The sequence below is a fragment of the Rattus norvegicus genome, chromosome 14 (genome assembly GCF_036323735.1).
Source record: "Rattus norvegicus strain BN/NHsdMcwi chromosome 14, GRCr8, whole genome shotgun sequence".
Taxonomy (NCBI): Eukaryota; Metazoa; Chordata; class Mammalia; order Rodentia; family Muridae; genus Rattus; species Rattus norvegicus.
This window is the reverse complement of record NC_086032.1, coordinates 77,341,095-77,360,509: the sequence shown is the minus strand read 5'-3', so window position 1 is coordinate 77,360,509 and position 19,415 is coordinate 77,341,095. Positions and strand designations below refer to the sequence as shown.

General features: G+C 45.6%; 1 protein-coding gene and 1 long non-coding RNA gene across 4 annotated transcripts in view; both read right to left on the bottom strand.

Moving 5' to 3' along the window:
- The window catches only part of Stk32b (serine/threonine kinase 32B), a 262,047-nt gene that overhangs the window by 202,212 nt on the left and 40,420 nt on the right, over nucleotides 1–19,415 (bottom strand). The window lies entirely within an intron of this gene.
- Nucleotides 6,541–8,588, bottom strand: LOC134481774 (uncharacterized). 2 transcript variants are annotated; one of them, XR_010057576.1, is made up of 2 exons: nucleotides 7,647–8,588; nucleotides 6,541–6,973 (listed from the first exon to the last, which is right to left on the bottom strand). It is a non-coding gene; the product is annotated as an uncharacterized LOC134481774 (long non-coding RNA). The 2 variants fall into 2 exon arrangements; XR_010057577.1 differs by having other exon boundaries at nucleotides 7,747–8,588.

Sequence of the window (19,415 nt, the reverse complement as noted above, 5' to 3'; positions counted from 1 at the left end):
TATGTCACCAAGCCAGCTTAATCCAGCAATTCCTTGCAGAGACTCCCTTCCCAGGAGAGTCTACATTGTGATAAGTTGGCAATCAAGACTACCTTTTTGTATTTCTTTCCTGGAATCATACTGACAAATTGTCACCAAGAAGCTTAAAACAACAGGAATTAATTATCCCACAGTTCAAGAGGCCAAAAGTCCAGAGCCAAAGTGTCAGCAGGTCTGTGTCACTCATGAAGACCCTAGCGGCCCTTCCCTAACTCTGTCATCAGTCCTTGGCACTCTGAATCCTGCCCCTACATCACTCCAACTCATTTCCCTACCGTCACAGGGCTTCTCCTCACGGGTCTCTGTTGTCTTCTTACTCAGCCACTTCATGTGAGGCTCACCCTAGATCCAGGCTGCTTTCAACTTAAGATCTTCAGTTGCACCAACAATGACCTAGTTCCAAAACAGGCCCCGTTCTCAGGTCCCAGGGAGGTGAGCACTGTGTGTGGGGGAGAGAGGAGCTGCTCAGCGTGGTGTAACCTCAGGAGCCCTTGGCACAGGAACGGCCAGTGAAGGGAAATCAAGTGGGTGACTAAAAACTCAAGCTCGCGTGTAAGGTACCTGTTGTTCCACACTGGCTGTATACATCTGCAGAGTCATAGAATTAGGAATAGGATTTGAACCCTCTGCTTGTCAGCAGTGTAGAATTGAACCAGAGCTTTGATTTCACATGGCCACGAAGTCATGTGACTGGACCCCTGAAAGGTCCCAGCATTCAGGGCAATGATTCAGAGGGAAGCTTCCCAGATACCTAAACCACAGGCATTTCTGCCAAATGACTGCTCACCACCTGCCTTGTTCGGAGGGAGAACAGTGCAGGGATCAGGGCCTAGCGTTGCTGGAACATCCACTGAGTGACGTTTTTGGACTCAGTTGCTAAGCAGCAAAAAGGGTAATAGGTGACAAGAAGTAAGATGTCTGTGGTGCTTCCTGCTGCACATGGAAATGCATGGGTGCTCGTGAGCAGTGACAGAAACTGAGGCGCTGAGGAGTGAGTGGATAGTCTGACGCAGACGCATAATGATTTGATTTCTCTTCTTACCAATCAGGAACAAGCACTCGCCATTCACTGCCATTCACTGGGGCATCCTAAAACACCTGCTTGATGTCCTTATAAGAGGTGAAAATCAGAGTAAAGACACAGAGGGAAGACCGTGGGAGGACACAGAGATGATGGCATTTCTAAGTCACAAGTGTAAACTTACCCTAGACATATTTCCTGAATGGATTGACGGTCCCCTGCCTGTCACTGTGAGAAGTGGCCTCAGCTCAGACATCAAGACTGAGCCCATCTCTACCCATCAGCAGCAAGCACTCCACGGGTGAGGTGAAAGCCACAGTGTAAATTATGGTCGACACAGTGGTTGGATGTTGAGGCAAATGAATTTGGAGGAGGGAAATGATTAAATGGAAATGGTGGCGCTTGGGCAAAAATAGCAGCTTCTGGAGATTTAATCTCCATATCGGCCTCAGAACGTAAAACACATCACCTGAGCAGTCGAAGCTTCGTCCACAGTGTGAGCCATTCCGCCCACTGAACAGTCCTATCCACAACTGGAGATGCTCAAGGAGTTAAGCAAACTGTGTGAAAACAAAGGCTTTCGGAAGAAGGCTTTAGTCGCAGCACAAATTGCCGAACACATAATTGGGTTTTGTCAGCTTTTGGGAAGAAGGTGAATGGCGACAACCGAAGTCTGAAGAAAATGACAGGATCTGAGATGAAGCAGCAAAGACGGAGTCTCCCTCCCGTGACTCCCGGGCTCCCCGAGGCTGAACAGCCTTCCGCAGCACACATTTTCATGAAGTCAAGTCTTTCCTTCTTCTGTTCATAGGAGTGGAAAATCATCTTGCCCAGTCCTGATATACTTTCGAAGCCCCACCAGGTGCGTTGTGCTTTTCTTCCCTGAGTGGCAGAAATGACACAGCCTGCCAGCCTTTCCTAGGTACTGATTTTGTCATCTTTCCACTGGGGGAAACAGGGTCATCGCCCCAGGTTCTCACAGGCGGAACTCAACTACACCCAGTTTACAAAAACAGACACACAGAACACCTGCGGACTCAAAACTCTGTGATGGGAAGTGATGAAGCAATTGGGAAAGTGCGTATGTTAAAGCCTCCTTGCGTAGGAGTAAGGTGAGAATAGGCAACCAGCTGAGAAGCATCACTGTGTAGAGTTAAGACGCAAACGCAATTCCCAGTCCTCACCCTTTCAGAACTGTAAATGCCACACTAAGCAAATGGGGACAGAAACTTACTGTGATACAGCACACACCTGTGTCAGTCAGGTGCCTCGGAAGGACCAGTGCCCAGTAGAGACTGGGGCCCAGCCTCCAGCAGAAGAAGGTGGAGAATGAGAGCCACTGAAGACCACTGTGAGCAGTGATGAGCAGGAGAGGGGTTCATATGTCTCCAGGGTAGAGGACTCCACTGGCCATGCTGGCATCCTAAGTGACCTCATAGACAAGAAGAGAGAAAGAAAGCCCCTGTCCTGTCTGGACGAGGAATGCATGCACACATTCTCAGATTAAGGAACAGTGAGAGACAGAGATAGATAGAGACAGAGAGAGACAGAGAGAAATAGAGATAGAAACAGGGAAAGAGAGAGACAGAGAGAGAGAGACAGAGAGAGAGAGACAGAGAGACAGAGAGAAATAGAGATAGAAACAGGGAAAGAGAGAAACAGAGAGAGACAGACAGAGAGAGAGACAGAGACAGAGACAGAGAGACAGAGACAGAGAGAGACAGAGACAGAGAGAAATAGAGATAGAAACAGGGAATGAGAGAAACAGAGAGACAGACAGACAGACAGAGAGACAGAGAGAGACAGAGACAGAGAGAGAGACAGAGATACAGAGAGAGACAGAGAGACAGAGAGAGAGGGAGAGAGAGACAGAGACAGAGAGAGACAGAGACAGAGAGAGACAGAGACAGAGAGACAGAGAGAGAGACAGAGAGAGACAAGCCCTGGGCAGGATCAAGGACCTGAGCACTCTAGGGAGCAAAGCAGCCAGCCCCTCTAACTACATAAGCACAGGGACCTCTAAGAACCATCCATGCTGGCAAACAGAATAACATGAAATAAATGGATAGAGTCCTACAAACGTGCAACCTACCACCACTGAATCCTGAAAAAACAGCCAACACAAACACACCAGTATCAAACAGGAAGATTCAATTAGTAAGGAAACACCTTCGCCAAAGAAAAGTCAGGGGCCAGACAGCCTCGCAGGAAAATTGAACTGAGCAAAGGAGAGCTGCCAATCCTTCTGAAACTGGCAACAGATGTCAGCCATTCTCTTGCATAAGAACTCAGAGGCAGGGACCCTCAGATTCATTTCACAAGGCAAGCATTGTCCTGACACTGAGTCTAGACACTGACTACAAGGAAATAAAACCAAAGCTTCCTCACTGAGGAAGAGACTGCAAAGGCCCTCAGCCAGGTGTTAGTAGAGCATACCAACAGCACATTGAAAGGAACCCATGCAGGAGACTCCAGACACTCAAACCTCACCACCTCACACCATGCAGATGAAAGACAGAGACCACAGATCCATCTAAACAGATGTAGACCATGTGAGTGTCACCTAGACTCCACCTTGAAGACTTTCCATCCCCTGTCATTCAGTCTGCACATGGTACTCGAAAATAGAAGCCTTAAGCCACATCAGTTTGAAGGGAAGAATTCCCAGCAGGACTCGGTTTATAATGTAAAGTACTGAGGCCCAAAGTCCTAAGCTTGCCTAGAACTTGTTAAACTGCTTTAAAAGAATCACTCAGTGATGCCTGTGGATGGAAATGTGGTCAGAAGTCACATTCTGCTTCAAAACTATATGAATTTATTTTTAAAAATCAGTAAATAAATGGATAAAGTCCTACACAACTTCATTATATAAGTTCTTGACAGAGGGATACACTTTAGCATAATTAAAAAAAACATTTCTGATACAGTAACGGCAGCTTCATAGTCAAGAATGAAACACTGAGAGCTTGCCTGTAAGACCCAGGGTATGACAAGCCAGCTCACTACCTACACTGTTCCTTAGGGTACCTGGTGTGTGACCAAGGGCAATTAGGCAAAAAAAAAAGAAAAAAAAAGACTTTTCAAGTTGGGCATGAAGGACTAAGTCTGTATCCCAGGATTCAGAAGGCTGGAACAGGAGGACTGCCTAAACCCAAGAGTTGGCCTTCACAATAGAATACCCGGCCAGCCAAGGCAATACAATAATACCAACTCTATGAGAGAGAAAGAAAGAGGGGGAGGGGAGGGAGGAAGGAAGGAGGAGAGAGACAAAGAGAGAGAGAGGGAGAGGGAGAGAGAGAGAGAGAGGCAGAGGTTCCAGACTTAAAAACTTATTCTCTATAAATGGCCAGATCTTATTTAGATCCTGAAACACTAAAGAGTCTTCAAAATCCTCAAAAATAATAAATTGATTATATGCACAGTGAAGGATCGACATCCCACATGCTCCCAATAAGTTATCTGAAAAAAGACAACCTTATTAGTAACAGCATCAGATGAGAAAATATTTAGTATGCAAGGAGATGAAAAGTCTGCATACTAGCACAGGCAACAGGGGGGGAGTTGTTAAAGAAAGTCCACCTAGCTTCTACTTTCTCACCGCCCTCCTGGGGGGATGCTAGCTTCACAGGGAAAGCTGGCTCTGGGAACAAAGGCTGTTAAATGCCCACACCACCCAGAATGGCTGCACAATCACTCTCATCGCTATTCACATTTCAAAGGCAATTCTTATGGAAATAGGAAAAAACCCTGAAATTCCTATAGAAGCACAGAAAGATCTCATGGAGCATAAACAACTCTGAATAAAATGATCAAAGTTGGGGGCAGTGCTTGAGTCACTGTCCAGGTCTGCATGGGAAAGGCCCTCTCAGGCTCAACTGTGTGAACATTGGTCCCCAACTCAGGGTACTGTTTTTTTTTTGTGGGGGAGGGGGGGAGGCAGGACTGCAGAACATCTTAGAGACAGCTTCTAACTGGTGGATCTAGGGTTACGTGTTTACAAATGCATGTCTCCTCCACACACCAGTCTTTTTCAAAAAGGAGGCTCTTGAGAAGCATGTTCATGTAGGAGTTAGAAGTGGCCTGGGCCAGTTGAGCACCAAGGACAGTGTGAGAGTCTGGGAGTGAGGGGGAGTCCCAGGAGCAGGAACCATTCCAGTCCCAATCACACTTGAGCATAGCAAAGTCAATCAAGAATAGCAATGACTCACTAAAAACTGACAACCATGGAGACTTTCCCAAACTTTAGATTTTTCCAACCATCAGATTACTGGGTTCACTGCTACCCCAGAAGCTGGTTGAGAAGTTTCTGAGAATGTCTTGATGACTGTGTCTATCAGGCGTCTTGCACGCCACAGCCTCCCAAGAATGACAAGCAGGCACGCTATTGAGCTTGGATCCTTTAGTTGGGTGAGAGTGTCTAGCAATCTTAAAGAAGGATAATCTCCAACCTGCGACAGGCACATTATACAACTGCCCCATAGAATGACGACCCCACACTGCTCCCAGTGAGAGCACCATATGTCTAACCACTGTCTGAGGAATGGTGTGTTCTTGGGAGATGGCCACTTAGGTCTCCACTTCTCTTGCTTTTATTAGGAGACAGAAGGTAATTGTCTCAAAAGTCTTAAACAGAACAAAAGTGAGCTTTGTGTCTAAACTGCTCACTCCTTCCTAAAGAGAATCTGGCATTTCATAAAAGCTCTCTAGCGGGAAAGTGTCAGACAGATCTTCAGTGAATTCGTGGGACATATTTACCTGAAGCTCATTTTTGTCATAGGCGTTCTGTACTGAAGACACCACAAGGCATGAGGCAGGCGTCATCCCTGCCTTTTGGGACCCTCACATCTAGCTAACACTGACGAGGTCTCTAACTTGTAATTTGTATGAAAAGTACCCAGTGTACCAGAAAGAGTCTCATGGGGAGGGCTGTCCCTGGGGCCAGGTGGCTCCTTAGAGAAGTGAATGAATGTTAAACTAAGGCAGGAGCATTGCAGGAGCTGGGCAAATCCAGGAGAATGGCTCTGTCAGGAGAATTGGAGTCTGTCTAGGGAGGATCTGAGAGATGATTCTAAGCACAGCCAACAGAAAATTCAGACTTGAGATGTGGGTGTTCAACAGTGGCCACCCCTGGAGAGAGCAGGGACTGGGAGAGAAAGCACTGAACAGGTAAGACAGGGTCTGGCCACACATGAGGACAGAGATGAAAATGATCCCCTCATCTAGAGGGGAGGGAAATGTGGCAGAGGGTGGGCGGTGGTCCAGAAGAAAGAAAGGGGGTTAGAAAAGGAGAGAGGTATGAGAAGAGGAACAAGGAGAGGGATAAGGGGATAAAGGGGAAGGAAGAAAGAGAAAGATGTGAGGGAGAGAGAGAAGGGAAGGCACAAGCATGTAGGGTGGTATGATCAATTTCTCCGCATAACAAGCTTACCAAACCACATGTCTGCTATGCAGTGTAACAAAGTACCTCAGCCTTAATATCGTGTAACAATAACAATTTACTGTTTCATTTGTAGCACATGTCCACACAGACCAGCCAGCTTACTGCATTCACTCAGTGCCTTGGGCTGTTGGAGCTGCTGTAACAGGCTACCATGGGTTGGATGCTAATAGACAAGTCATTTCTCATGATTCAGAAGCTGGGATGTACAGGGGCAAGGTGTCTTCTCATTTAGGCTTTGGGTCCCACTGTCTTTTGACTTCCTCAGATGACGAGCTTCTCTCTGAGATCTTTCATAAAGGTACAGTCTCGTCTGACTCTTCATCTCACGAAGGCCCATTTTCTAACACCATCACAGTGGTTTTGGAATCTGATTGATGGATGGGGTCACTACATTAGTGTCTGTCTCACAGTTCTAGGGTACAGTCCATCATGGTGGGGAAGGCATGGCGGCAGGAGCTCGAGGTCACAATCATCTATGGTTAGGAAGCAGGGGTGGGTGAATTCAGTCCTCAGTGTGTTTTCCTCTTTTTATAACCCAGATCCAAGACATGGGATGGTGCACTCACAATTAAGGTGCATCTTCCTACTTGTTTAACCTAATCTAAATAATCCCTCCCAGCAAACACACAGGCTTCTTTCTCAGAAGATCTGAGACCTCGTCATGTGGCTATCAACACTAACCGCCATAGGTACAAACATTAAGACCACAGAACATAGAGACAGTCTGATGAAGGTCCCAACTCAACTAGGTTTTGCTCCCATTGTTATTAAACCTCTCGCTCATCAGATGGCCGCACATTTTTCTGTTTTCATCTCCTACCCCTAGTGCCTAGCACAGTGCATATGTTCACAGACGCCCACAAAATAATTATATTCTGCTGATTTCTATAGGTCACTCTCATGTTGACACCTAGAGCCAGCCTTGCTCTGCCTATCTCATCCCTGGACCATCCCTGTGTGTGTGGACCCAGCCATGATTCTTTCTCCAACCTCTGCTTAGATCTTTCCCTGACAGAGGTGCTTTCTCAGACCATTTTTGTGACTTGTTTTTTATGTGTCACGATGACTGGCACCCAGGATAGTCCACACTATTCCAGATGAAGATATCTGGGTATGTGAGGGGGAAAGGCCATTTGCATGAATCACCTGGGAAAAGTAGCCAGCCCTCTTCAATACGGGTGGGCCCCATTCTGTTGGTGGACCCCATCCTGTCCATGGAAGGTCTGGATAGCACTGAACTACTGACCCTCTTGTTCCAGCTGCTACCGTTCTTTGAGCTGAGCTCCCAGATGCTTGTGGGTCACGACCTTGCAGCCTTTTAGACTGAACTCTCACCGTTGGCTTTCCACAGCCTATCAACTGCAGTTCTGGGAACTTCTCTGTGTTCATGTGAGTCAGTTCTTTATAAAAAAAATTCTTTGTGAACCTATATCCCATTGGTTCTGTTTCTCTGGAAAGTTCTAACAGCATCTCTCAGCAGACACTGTTTGTACCTCACCTTCTTCCCACCTGTCCTTATGTTACAATTACAGCATCTGTATCTATCTCTTCACTTGAGGACATCCTCTCATGGTAGAAAGCTGCAGTGGGATGCATATCAGATGAGAAAGTCAGAATTTAGAGTACCCTGGCAGCAGCTCTCATCCAGTGACTGGTAGGCATGAATGGTTGGTATCCTAGGTCTTTGTAACACAGGGTGGAATGACTCTAAAGAGTGGTCTTCAGTGTTATTCTAATTCCACAGCACTCTGTGTTCCCACGGTGACCTGCATGAAGACACAGCCTGGAGTGGCTGCTTGTTCTTTCCTGCCTCGTTTCCTCTCCACACAAGTGTCCCAAGACCACATTAGAATGGCATCACTTATAGCTGGATCTTTCTCCAATCTTTTTCTAGGAAAGCCCACACTGAGACGAAGCTGAAGAAGAGTGTCAGAAAGAGCTAAACCTCCCATTGAACATTCTAGAAGGCTGATTGCACGAATAGAACATCAATGATTCTAGAGAGATTGGAATGTTGCAGATCTGAAGCTTGATTTCAGTTTATCTTGGGTTAACTTTATCCTCTTAAATAGTCATTCCTTGCTTACCTCTGGACTTAGTGACTAACAGATAAAACCTTTTAGAGTGAAACCTTAGTTTCTGCCAACCAATAAGCTAAGAGTAGCATCAGGTAGCACCTGAAGCTTATGGCTGAGAGATGCCCCCTCCCCCTCCTTTCGCTTTAACCTATCTTTCCAATACCTAGCCAGTGTGGCTGACTTGTGACTTTCTGTGTTACGTTACTTTTAAAAATTTCATCAAACTCTTACCACATTGCAGCATGGAATTTGGGTAACCTAAGTTTGTGTTCCAGGGCCATCTTCACTCATACCTGGCTTAGAATAAATTCTCTTTCCTTTGTATCCCAGCATCTGGGTACCTCCCTCCTGGCATACAGTCTGTGGCTGTTAGTGCATTTGTTTACTAGCTTATGTCTATCTGTAACAGGGTCACTGGTCTGCTCAGAGTCAGTTGGACGACTAGTGGTAAAGTAGCCAACTCTGGACATAGCCCTCTCCTTCCCCATATTAGCTGCCTCATTAGGATACTAAGATCACAGTGCCAGAAAGTGGCTTCCAGCTTTATGATGTGAGTTTGAGATGCCAGGGCTGGCAGGTAAGAAGGGACACAATGTTAGTACATGACAAGGCTTTAGATGTGAATGTGGCTCCGGTCAGCTTTAATTGGGCAGGGATGCCAGGACAGCACGGCTATTAGGAGAGGAAAAAGCAGAGACGGGAACAGCCTCCTTCGTGGGGCCTTTGGTGGCTGCTAATGGGATGTAGCCTGGTATAGTTCCAGTCAGGTGTCTACATGAAAATGGCCTTTAAAGATTCCTTCTTAGAGACTAATGAGTGCTCCGGGCTTACACATAACTGTTCTTCCCTAATTTTTTTTTTTTTTGGTACTCTCCTGGTTTTCCTCCGGGTTTCTACATATGAATCCAGGAAATCGGAAATCAACTTCCTTTGTGAAGTCAACAGACCCCAACATTGATAGATGATCGTGGAGCCCAGTGTGTGTGGAGATGTGCAGTAGAGAAGGCCTGGAATGCGTACCCTGCAGGTCGTTTCAACACCTGACAGAGGAGAGAGTAAACAGAAACTCGGAATAATCCTTGAAATCGATTAATACTGGCTGTCAACTTAAAGGGGTCTTGTATTGAAGAAATGGGTTCTGGCCACTCCTGTGAGGGGTTATCTAGATCAAGAAGTGGTGGAAGAACCATTCAAAATGTAGGTGTCTCCTTGAACTGAATAAAAAGGGGAGATTCAGTTAACACCACGCCCATCCCCCTCTGTTTCCTGCTGCCATGACTTCCCCCTGCCGCCTTGACCTATAAGTGGAAATGCACCCTGCTTTCCTTGTGTTGCTTTGTTTCTGCAATAAAAATGTGGCCCACAGAGTCCTGTATCTGTCAGGAAGTTGAATCCTGAATTAACCACAGTACCACTCATGATCTTCAGACCCTGAAGGTCTGGTCTGGGCATTTTCACTGAAGAATGGGCAGTGCCGAGGGTAGTGTACACTCTTCAGAGAACAAAAAAGAAGAGCCTTGAAACAGCCCTGACACAGAAACTATGGACTTGGGAAACCTTTTTGGGCATACCAACCAAGACTGAGCACATGCACGGGATCACTCCAAAGGGATATCTCAAAATTCACAGGCTCACCAAAGCACAGGTGTGGGGTATGTGTAGGACTTGTTTCAGCCTCAGGGTGAAAGCACTCTGAGTCCTAAGCATACATTCAGTGTACCCAGCTCTAGGATTGTATGTATGTAGGGGAGCACAGGGAAGAGTGTAAATGATTCCCTGGAAATCAGTCACAAAGGAAGGCAGGCCGCAGAGTTTTCGTCACACAGAGCTACAAAAGGGAACAAGGTAAATGACAGTAAGAAATCCAGGTCGCTGTCATATTTGGTAGCAGGTGTATAGAGGATGGCATGGTTGACCAGCCTGAGCACAGTGATGTAAGCAGTGGTCGCACGGCTGTGCTCGCCTTGCAAGATACCATGAGCTGGGTACAAATGACCATCTCCGTTGCAACGCTTCTAGAAGGTGCTGCTGAAGTTCACTAAAATGATGGAGTTTTCAAAAACAATGAGCCACAGTGAGTGTCAACAAGATGAAGGAAACAGAAAGGCACTATTAAGAACTTAGGAATTTGCAAAGAGGCCAACTTCTCCAAAAATCAAAGAGGGAAAGGAAAGAATTGAGTCTTCGTTCTCCTACACTGGAATGAGCTTAACCTTAAGGAAACCAAGCAGAGGACGAAACAGTTCTATCAGTAAAACCATCAGGAGGGACAGGCAGGCTTTGGAGGCCCCATTCTGTGGTTCTTTGGTTAACATCTGATGATGGCAACGGCTAGTGCTTGGTGAGGAAAAATGCAGCTAGAGGGTAGATGAAGGATGTTACAAGATGGGGACATCTTGTCATTGCCTAGATCACTGATTGGCCCAGCATTACTTGACATCTAGCCAAATACTGAATCTAAAAGACAGCCACTGATGCAGAATTCATGCTGCAAATTACTCAATTTAAATAAACCTATTGAAAATACTGAATATTGAATATATTTTTGAAGACATACGAAGGCCAGGGCAACAAATTTAATGTAGTAAAATCCAGTACATGAAATAGTTCTCAAGAAAGATAGTTACTTTCACAAGTAAATAATATGAAAATATTTTTACCAGATTTATTTTATGAGTATGAGTGTTTGACCTGAATGTGTATGTGTATAACACATACATGTTCACCTGCTATGGGGGGCGCTCATAAGAGGGTACTAGACCCTCTGGGGTTGGAGGTATACACAGTTGAAGCTACTATGTGGGTTTTGGAAACTAAGGCCAAGTCCTCTGCAAGAGCAGTCAGTGCTTTTGGCCTCTGAGCTGTCTCCAGCACCCACAAGTGGTTTTTAAAGAGAAACAGCTCTGACTAAAATCAATGTTAGTTAAAAGGCCCAGCATCGAAGGCACAATGTAATTTCAATCAGCAATCTATAGGAGACATATTTTAGACAAGAGAGGGAGCGCGAATTGGGGTGGGTAGCATTAAGTAATTGCTATCAGGTGTGTGAAGACAGGAAAAGACCTCTATTTTGTTCCATACCCAAATGACATATGGTACATCAAACTGCTAGTCCATGAGGGTGGGGATCTTGGGTGACTGGCAAAACCACATGTTCCAGAGGAAAGCTGATGCTATGAAAAACTTACAAGATGTGACAATAGCTAAGCCCAAGCTTTTAACAAACTCTCCAGCTTCACGGTTTCAGAAGCGATCAGCTGAGGGCAGAAGACAAAGACGAACTCAATTATAAATTAAATTCAACCTATTGAAAAGATAGAAAAAGAACAGAAATAGACTAACTAGGCTTTTGTTTTCTAGGCTTCTTCACAATCTTGGAGGAAGCAAAGCAACCAGAAAGGAATGGATGACCCACTCACTGAGACATCAGTAGAAAAATGGAATGTACTATATGTCATAGAAGATGTGGGTGTCACAAAGCCACAGTCTCTATGGCATAGATCATACCTGAGCACAGAGAGAGCCCCTGTATATCAATGGTAATGAGCCCCACTTTGCAGAAAATCTTGACTTGGACAGGAAGTCACAGAGAGATATCTAAATCAATTAATCTGACTGAAAGGAACTCAGCATCAAAGACCATGAGAAGTGCCAATCAAAACCGCTCTGAACTCTCATTACATAATGAGTGAGCCAAGGTTACAATCTACCACCTACCATGACACGGCCTGACAATGAGAGCGAAGTCACTTCACAAATGTGTATCAAGATGAGAATTGAATGTGTAATGATGTATAGTCACGCAGTGGGCATAATGAAAGGCCTACAGTCTGATAACTCACAAGGAGAATGATATGGCACAAAAAGACGTAGCTTAGGGTCACGATAGAACTTTTGGTTGCTGTTATGTTCTGTTGGCTAAATGTTTAACACGAATAAGCTGACTTACTGAAAACATGTGCCCTGTGCACTTTTATGTATGTGCTCTGCTGTGTTATAAACACAGCAAACTGAAAAGTCTACGAAATCAGCCATCTGTAATGTGCAAACTTCAGCAGCGCTGAGGCTGAGGAGTGGAGTGTGGCTAAGGCATCCTCTGTTGCTAACACTGCCTAATATCCCAAACCATTGCATAAAAGGGCAAAAAGCTGAAAGGGTAGTAGCCTTTGGGAAACCTCTGTGGGTGATAAGTATTTCAAATGTCTTGGTCTTCCAAACAGTAGAAGATGCAACTCAAAGAACACATCGTGAGGTCCAAGACTGGCTAAGAGCTATGATCTTGCAGAGAACCCAAGTTTGATTTCCACCACCCACAGGAGGGCATTGACAACTGAGGCTCTAAGTCCTGATCCAGGGCCTCCAATGCCCTCTTATGGTCTCCACATGTATACACTCATATGTGCATACCTGCACATACACATATTTTTAAATGTAAATCTTTAAAGAAACACATTTTAAGTGCCTCCCTTATCCTAGGTCTCATCTCATCCTGGAGATGCTCCCCACCTCTCTTCCCCTGTCAGTTGCAGATTCCTATTCTCATGGTCACCTGGCCATCTCTCCTATCCCTCCCTACACTTAATCCTGAAACCCCCCCTTTCCTTCCCTATACCCTCTCAGCTCCCTCTCTCCATCTTCTTAGGACATTTTATTCCCCTTCTAAGTGAGATTCAAGCATCCTTGCTTGTGCCTTCCTTCTTTAGCTTCTTAGGGTCTGTGGAGTACAGCATGGGAATCCTGTATTTTATGGCCAATATCCACTTATTTTAGAGTACATACTATATGTGTCCTTTTGGGACTGGATTACCTCACTTAGGATGATATTCTCAAGTTCCATCCATTTGCCTGCAAAATTCATGATGTCTTTGTTCTTAATAGTTGAGTGGCATTCCATTGTGAAGATGTACCACGTTTTCTTTATCCATTCTTCAGTTGAGAGACATCTAAGCTGTTTCCAGTTTCTGGGTATTATGAATAAAGCTGCTATAAACATAGTTGAGCAAGTGTCTTTGTGGGATGGTGGAGCATCTTTTGGGTACATGCCCAGGAGTGGTATACCTGGGTCTTGAAGTAGAACTATTCTAAGTTTGTAAGAAACTGCCAAATTGATTTCCAAAGTGGTTGTAAAAGTTTGGACTCCCAACCAGCAATGGAGTTGTGTTCCCCTTGCCCCATGTCCTCACCAGCATGTGTTATCTCTTGAGATTTGGAGGCACTCAAGAACCAATGGGGGTGACCTTAGCTGTGACTTATAGTATTGGGAATATGGAACCTGGAGAGGCCACCTCCTGTAGCCAGGCAGGAACCTCAGTAGAGTGATAGGGACACCAACCCACCCACAAAACTTTTGACCCAAAATTTATTCTGTCTACAAGAAATGCAGAGATTGGGGATGGAGCAGAGACTGAGGGAATGGCCAACCAATAACTGACCCAATCTGAGACCTATCCCATGGGCAAGCACCAATCCCTGACACTATTAATAATGGTACTCTGTTATGCTTGCAGATAGGAGCCTAGCATGGCTGACCTCTGAGAGGCTCTACCCAGCATCTGACTCAGACAGATGCAGACACCCACAGCCAAACAGTGGGTGGAGCTTGGGGACTCTTAGGGAAGAACAGGAGGAAAGACTGTGGGTCCTGAAGGTCATAGGAACTCCATGGAGAAACCAACAGAGTCAATTAACCTGGACCCTCGAGGCTCCAAGACTGAACCACCTAGGGCTTTCCATGCATATGTAGCAGATGTGCAGCTTGGTCTTCATGTGGGCCCCAAACAACTGGAGCAGGGGCTATCCCAAAAGCTGCTGCCTGGCCTATGGGAACAGTTCTTCAAGCTGGGCTGCCTTAATTGGCCTCGGTGGGAGAAGATGTACCTAGCCTCACAGAGACTTGAAGTAACAGGGTCAGGGGCACCTGCTCAGAGGAGAAGGGGGAAGGGAAGGGGGAAGAATTATAGGAGAGAGTGACCAGGAGGGAGGTAATGAGCAGGATGTAAAGTGAATAATTTTTAAAAAAAAAAAGGGATTTGACTCAGTGGCAGAGCACTTGCCTAGGAAGCACAAGGCCCTGGGTTCGGTCCCCAGCTCCGAAAAGAAGAACCAAAAAAAAAAATTAATTTTTTAAAAGACCCACAAACTCTAAACTTTTACAATACAGATGTGGGATACTATTTTCTATTTTGTCATCCTGGAAAAACCACGTAAAGCCTGGTGAGAGCTAATGCTCTCTAGGTGTGGATAGAAGGACGCTAACCAGACATGCAGAGGCTGCTGCGGTGACCCTCCTGGGGTGGAGCTCTCTGCCAGTGTGTCAGTTCTAAGATGTGCAAACTCAGTGACTCGGCTGTCCCTCCACTTCTTGTTGGGTGTCCATCGGCACTCGCCTCACAGAGACTCCTATGATCTACATTAGGAAACCCAAATGAGGATGTTCACATCCCTCATCAGCAGGAGAATGAGTCGATAAATCACGGCTTAATCAGAGGGGTTGCTGCAGAGCGGCCCAGCTGAATGAGCCCCAGACTAAGCGTAAACATGAAAAATGAGAGCAAGGGAGAAAAACAAGATGCAGAATGATCTAGCGCCATCATGATGGGGTTTAAAAATAGAACTTGTAACTGGGATTACATAACGTCAAGCAAAAGACTGAGCCTCTGTAGCATGAACACCCCAAATTGACATGGATCAGGCTCTTTGCACCTCATACTCTTCCTTGCATGCTTTGCATGGGCCAGGCATTCTGATGTTTACAGCAACTCTGTCAGGTAGATATGATGGTGTGCATTTTATAGGTGAGGAAAAGGAGCCATGGTGATGTTGAGTAACTCCCCCAGGTCATAATGCTCTGAGGTAGCTCGGTCAGGAAAAGGAAGGTGCCTCCAGTCCGAATCTGAAATAGCCTCACAGCCTCAAACATTTGAATGTTTGGTCCCAGGCAGGGACATTATTTGGGGAGGTGGGAGCTAGCTATAGGGAAGGGGTTTCCTGAGGGTGAGCCTTCTCAGTTTCTGTCAGGTCTTTGCTTCCTATTGAACAGAGATGCCAGAGAGAGAAGAGTCTCATGGCTAGTAAACAGTCTGCCTGCTCCCATGCCTTCTTCATCCTCAAACCATGAGCAGCAAGAGAAAGCAACAGAGCAGGTCTGCCCCCTCCCTATTTCTGGTCAACAGCAGATGCATAAGCGACCTTATACTTCCTTGGAAGAAGATGCTAACTCAGGCAGATGCTGGGCAAGCAGGAGGGTTTGGGTAAATGCTCAACAAGAGATGGTCTTCCTGCCTATAGACACTACATCACTCTTACTACAATTAGAAGAGCACGCTCCAGATATAAATCAGCAGCAATCGTGTCTGACCGAAATCTGGGTTTTTTGATTTTATTATTGGATGGCCCACTATTCCACCCCCCAGAGAGGGGAAATGCAAATTAAAGAGATGTTTTGAATTTTTTTTAAAGTCTTTCAGAAGCCTAAGTCATTATAGTCATAATTGGGGTACTAGATGGAATAAGATTCCCATTGTGTCAAGATAAAGATAAAGGGATAATAATTTCTATCGGCCCATTCTTGAAAAAAAAAAACAGACAGTATTTCTAACAAACTCCTGTATCAATGGCCGTCATAATTGCCCATCTCCTCATTGTGAGCCAAATGGCTGTTCTTCTGGCATTGACAAAAGGAGCAATTTTGGTTTTTCTTTGGGTTTTTTTTTTTTTTTTTTTTGCTTCTCCTTCTCTTTTGCTTCCACTGTTCTTTCGTTCCTTGTCTCTCTTTCAGGAGAGCAACTGCAGTGACTCAGGCCTGAATTGGAACACCACACATGGTACCACCACCCAGTGCAGACTCTCCTGGGCAGCTGTGAGCTGTGCCCTGGGATCTTGCCATGTTGCACCTTGGGTGAGTTGAGGTCTGTCCCCTGTACCAACGATCCTAGAATACCTGCTCTGCCCACTCAGGAGAGATCCCTTCCACGGATGCCTGTTAGAGCCATGCCATCTTCAGCACGGTGTCAAGAACCTAGGATGGTTGACACTCCTGGCCTTGCTACTTCTCAGCTATGTGTCCATGACAAGCCACTCAGCCTTTCTACCACATCAGAGATGAAAAATGGAGGCCCTCTGCTTGCTACTTGGCCATTCAGTAAGTTTCTTTAGAGAACTGAGTTAGATACAGGCTTTAAGAACCTAACATTTCACATAAATGTCCAGGTTTCTGATGTGAGAATCTAGTCATCTGGCCACTTCTACTGCAGGCTCTTGCAGGGTCTGCTGGAGCTTGTAGTGGCTACCCACTCTGTCTGGATGAAACCAGGAAACCCAGGAGCTCATGAGTGGAAGAAGCCAAACTGTAATGGTTGTGACAACCATTCTAGCACAACACTCATCCATCCCTCTCGTAGACACTGTGTTCTTGACCCTTCCCTTTGCCTAAAATATTCTCCTGTACATATTTATACAGAAGTCCTACCCACCCTTCGAGGCCATATTCACACAATACCTCTATCACAAGACTCTCTCAGAATCTCTATCACTAATGGAAACCAAGTTCCTCATCTGACTCTCTTGGAGAACCAGATATAACCATGTCCCAGTGCTTTTCATGGCCAGCCTTTTCCCCACCTACTTGTAAACACACACACACACACACACAAACACACACACACACTCACACACACAAACTGAGAGCTGTACATGTACACATACATACGTACATACATACACACATACATACAAATAAAATATACAGGTACCACACAAACACAGGCACATACATACACACACCAGTTCACAGAGTATAGATCCTAACTCATTCATGCTCTCCAATAGGACACATTCTCTCTGGAAAAGAATAATGTCCCCCACCTGGCCCGATACCCAAATTCTGCATCTTGGAATCGGAGGATGCAGTATTATTGAAAAAGGAGTGTGGTAGTTTGAATATGCTTGACCACAGGGAGTGACTCTACTAGGAGGTGTGGCCTTATTGGAGAACGTGTGTCATTGTGGGGGACAGGCTTTGAGGTCTCATATGGGTCAAGATGTAGAAGTCTCAGCTCCTTCTCCAGTACCATGCTGCCATGCTTCCTCCATGATGATAATGGACTGAACACCTGAAACTGTAAGCCAGCCCCAATGAAACGTTTTCCTTTATGCCATAGTCATGGCATCTCTTCCAGCAATGGAAACCTTAACGTAGACAGGAGTTGGTACTAGGAGTGGAGTATTCCTGTGATAGGCCTAACCATGCTTATTTGGAAGAATGTGGACTCTGGGACTTTGGATTAGAAAAATAGTTAAAAGCGTTAAGTGATGCTTAATGGACCATACTCCTAGGAGCATGAAGACAATGGTGCTAAGGGTGATTTGAACTGAGGGGGCCCAGCTCAAGACATTTTATAGAAGAATTTTAGTATGTTGCCTAGAGATTGTTCTTGTGATATTTGGGATAAGAATGTGGCCTAAAAGTTGGCCTGAGGCTAAAGTGAAGAGTTTTGAGCTTAATTCCTTTGGCAGAGGAAATCTCAAAACAGCCTAGTATGGGCTCTGTTGTGGAGTTATTAGTGTTCACTCTTAAACAAATCTATAATGCAGAGGAGCAAACCGAGTGAGAACAATACAAAATGTACAGTTTGGGGAGGAAAGGGGCACACAGGAAGTTCTGTGTTCAGGGAGATAAACAGATTAAAGAAAAGCCTTATGGTGAGTGGAATAAAGGGAGTGGTGGCCCCAATACAAGATCCCATCCAGCTAAGCTGCCCACCTGCGGAAAGGAATTAAAGAAAAGCTTAGGGCCAAGTGTGGGGGTTCATACCTTTGATCCCTGCACTCAGGAGGCAGAGGCAGGTGGATCTCTGAGTCTGAGGCAGGTCTGGTCCCCAAAGTGAGTTCTAGAACATCCAAGATTAGACAAGTGAAGGAAGCAGTCAAAAACAGAGAGCTGGCGAGGTTGGAATTGAACAGGAAGCCCATGTTCCAGTCCCAGCAAGCAGCAGAACTTGGGAGCCTCAGTCACATTCGTCTGTCTTTAGAGTCAAGGAGAGAAGAGAGGGGTTATGAAATCTCTCCCTGAGACTAAGGAAAGCCACTGAGACCAGATGGATAGCTGAGGTGTCCCTGCATGGAGACTTAGAAAAGCCATTGTGTGGAGCTATGAAGGTGAAGTCTGGATGCCTTGGAGACACCAAGACGTTGAAGATGCCAGAGCTGTGAGAGCCAAGGAGTCCTACTTCCAGGAAGTGGAACCAGCCCAAAGGAGAGACGTGTGTTGTAGTCAACGAAGCTGAAAGAAGCTGGAGATCTGACGACCATTTTGACATCAGACTGAGAGACGTAGAGTTTAGTTTGCCCAGCTGGCTTTCTGTCTTGGTTTGATCTAGTATTTCCTCACTCCTTTCTTCCCTCTTGAAATGGTAATGTACACTCTGTGCCATTATATCTTGAAAGTGTATCATCTGGGTTTTTTATCTTGATCTTATAGTGGAATCACAATTAAGAGACTGCATGACTCTGAGAAGAGACTTTGAATTTTGGACTTTTAAAGAAGTCTGAGATTCCTAAAGACTCTGGGGACCTTTGAAGCTGAACTGAATGCATTTCTGCATTATGTCCTGGCTACAAGTCTATGGGGGCAGGTAGAATGTGGTGGTTAAAAGAAGAATGGCTCCCACAGACTCATGTGTTTGAATGCTTGGCTGTAAGGAGTGGCACTACTAGGAGGTGTGGCCTTATTGCAGGCGTGTGGCATTGCTGGAGGAAGTGTGGCACTGTGGGGATATGCTTTGAGGTCCTTTTGCTCATGCTGTGCCCTGTATGGCTTTACAGTCACCTGCTACCTGTG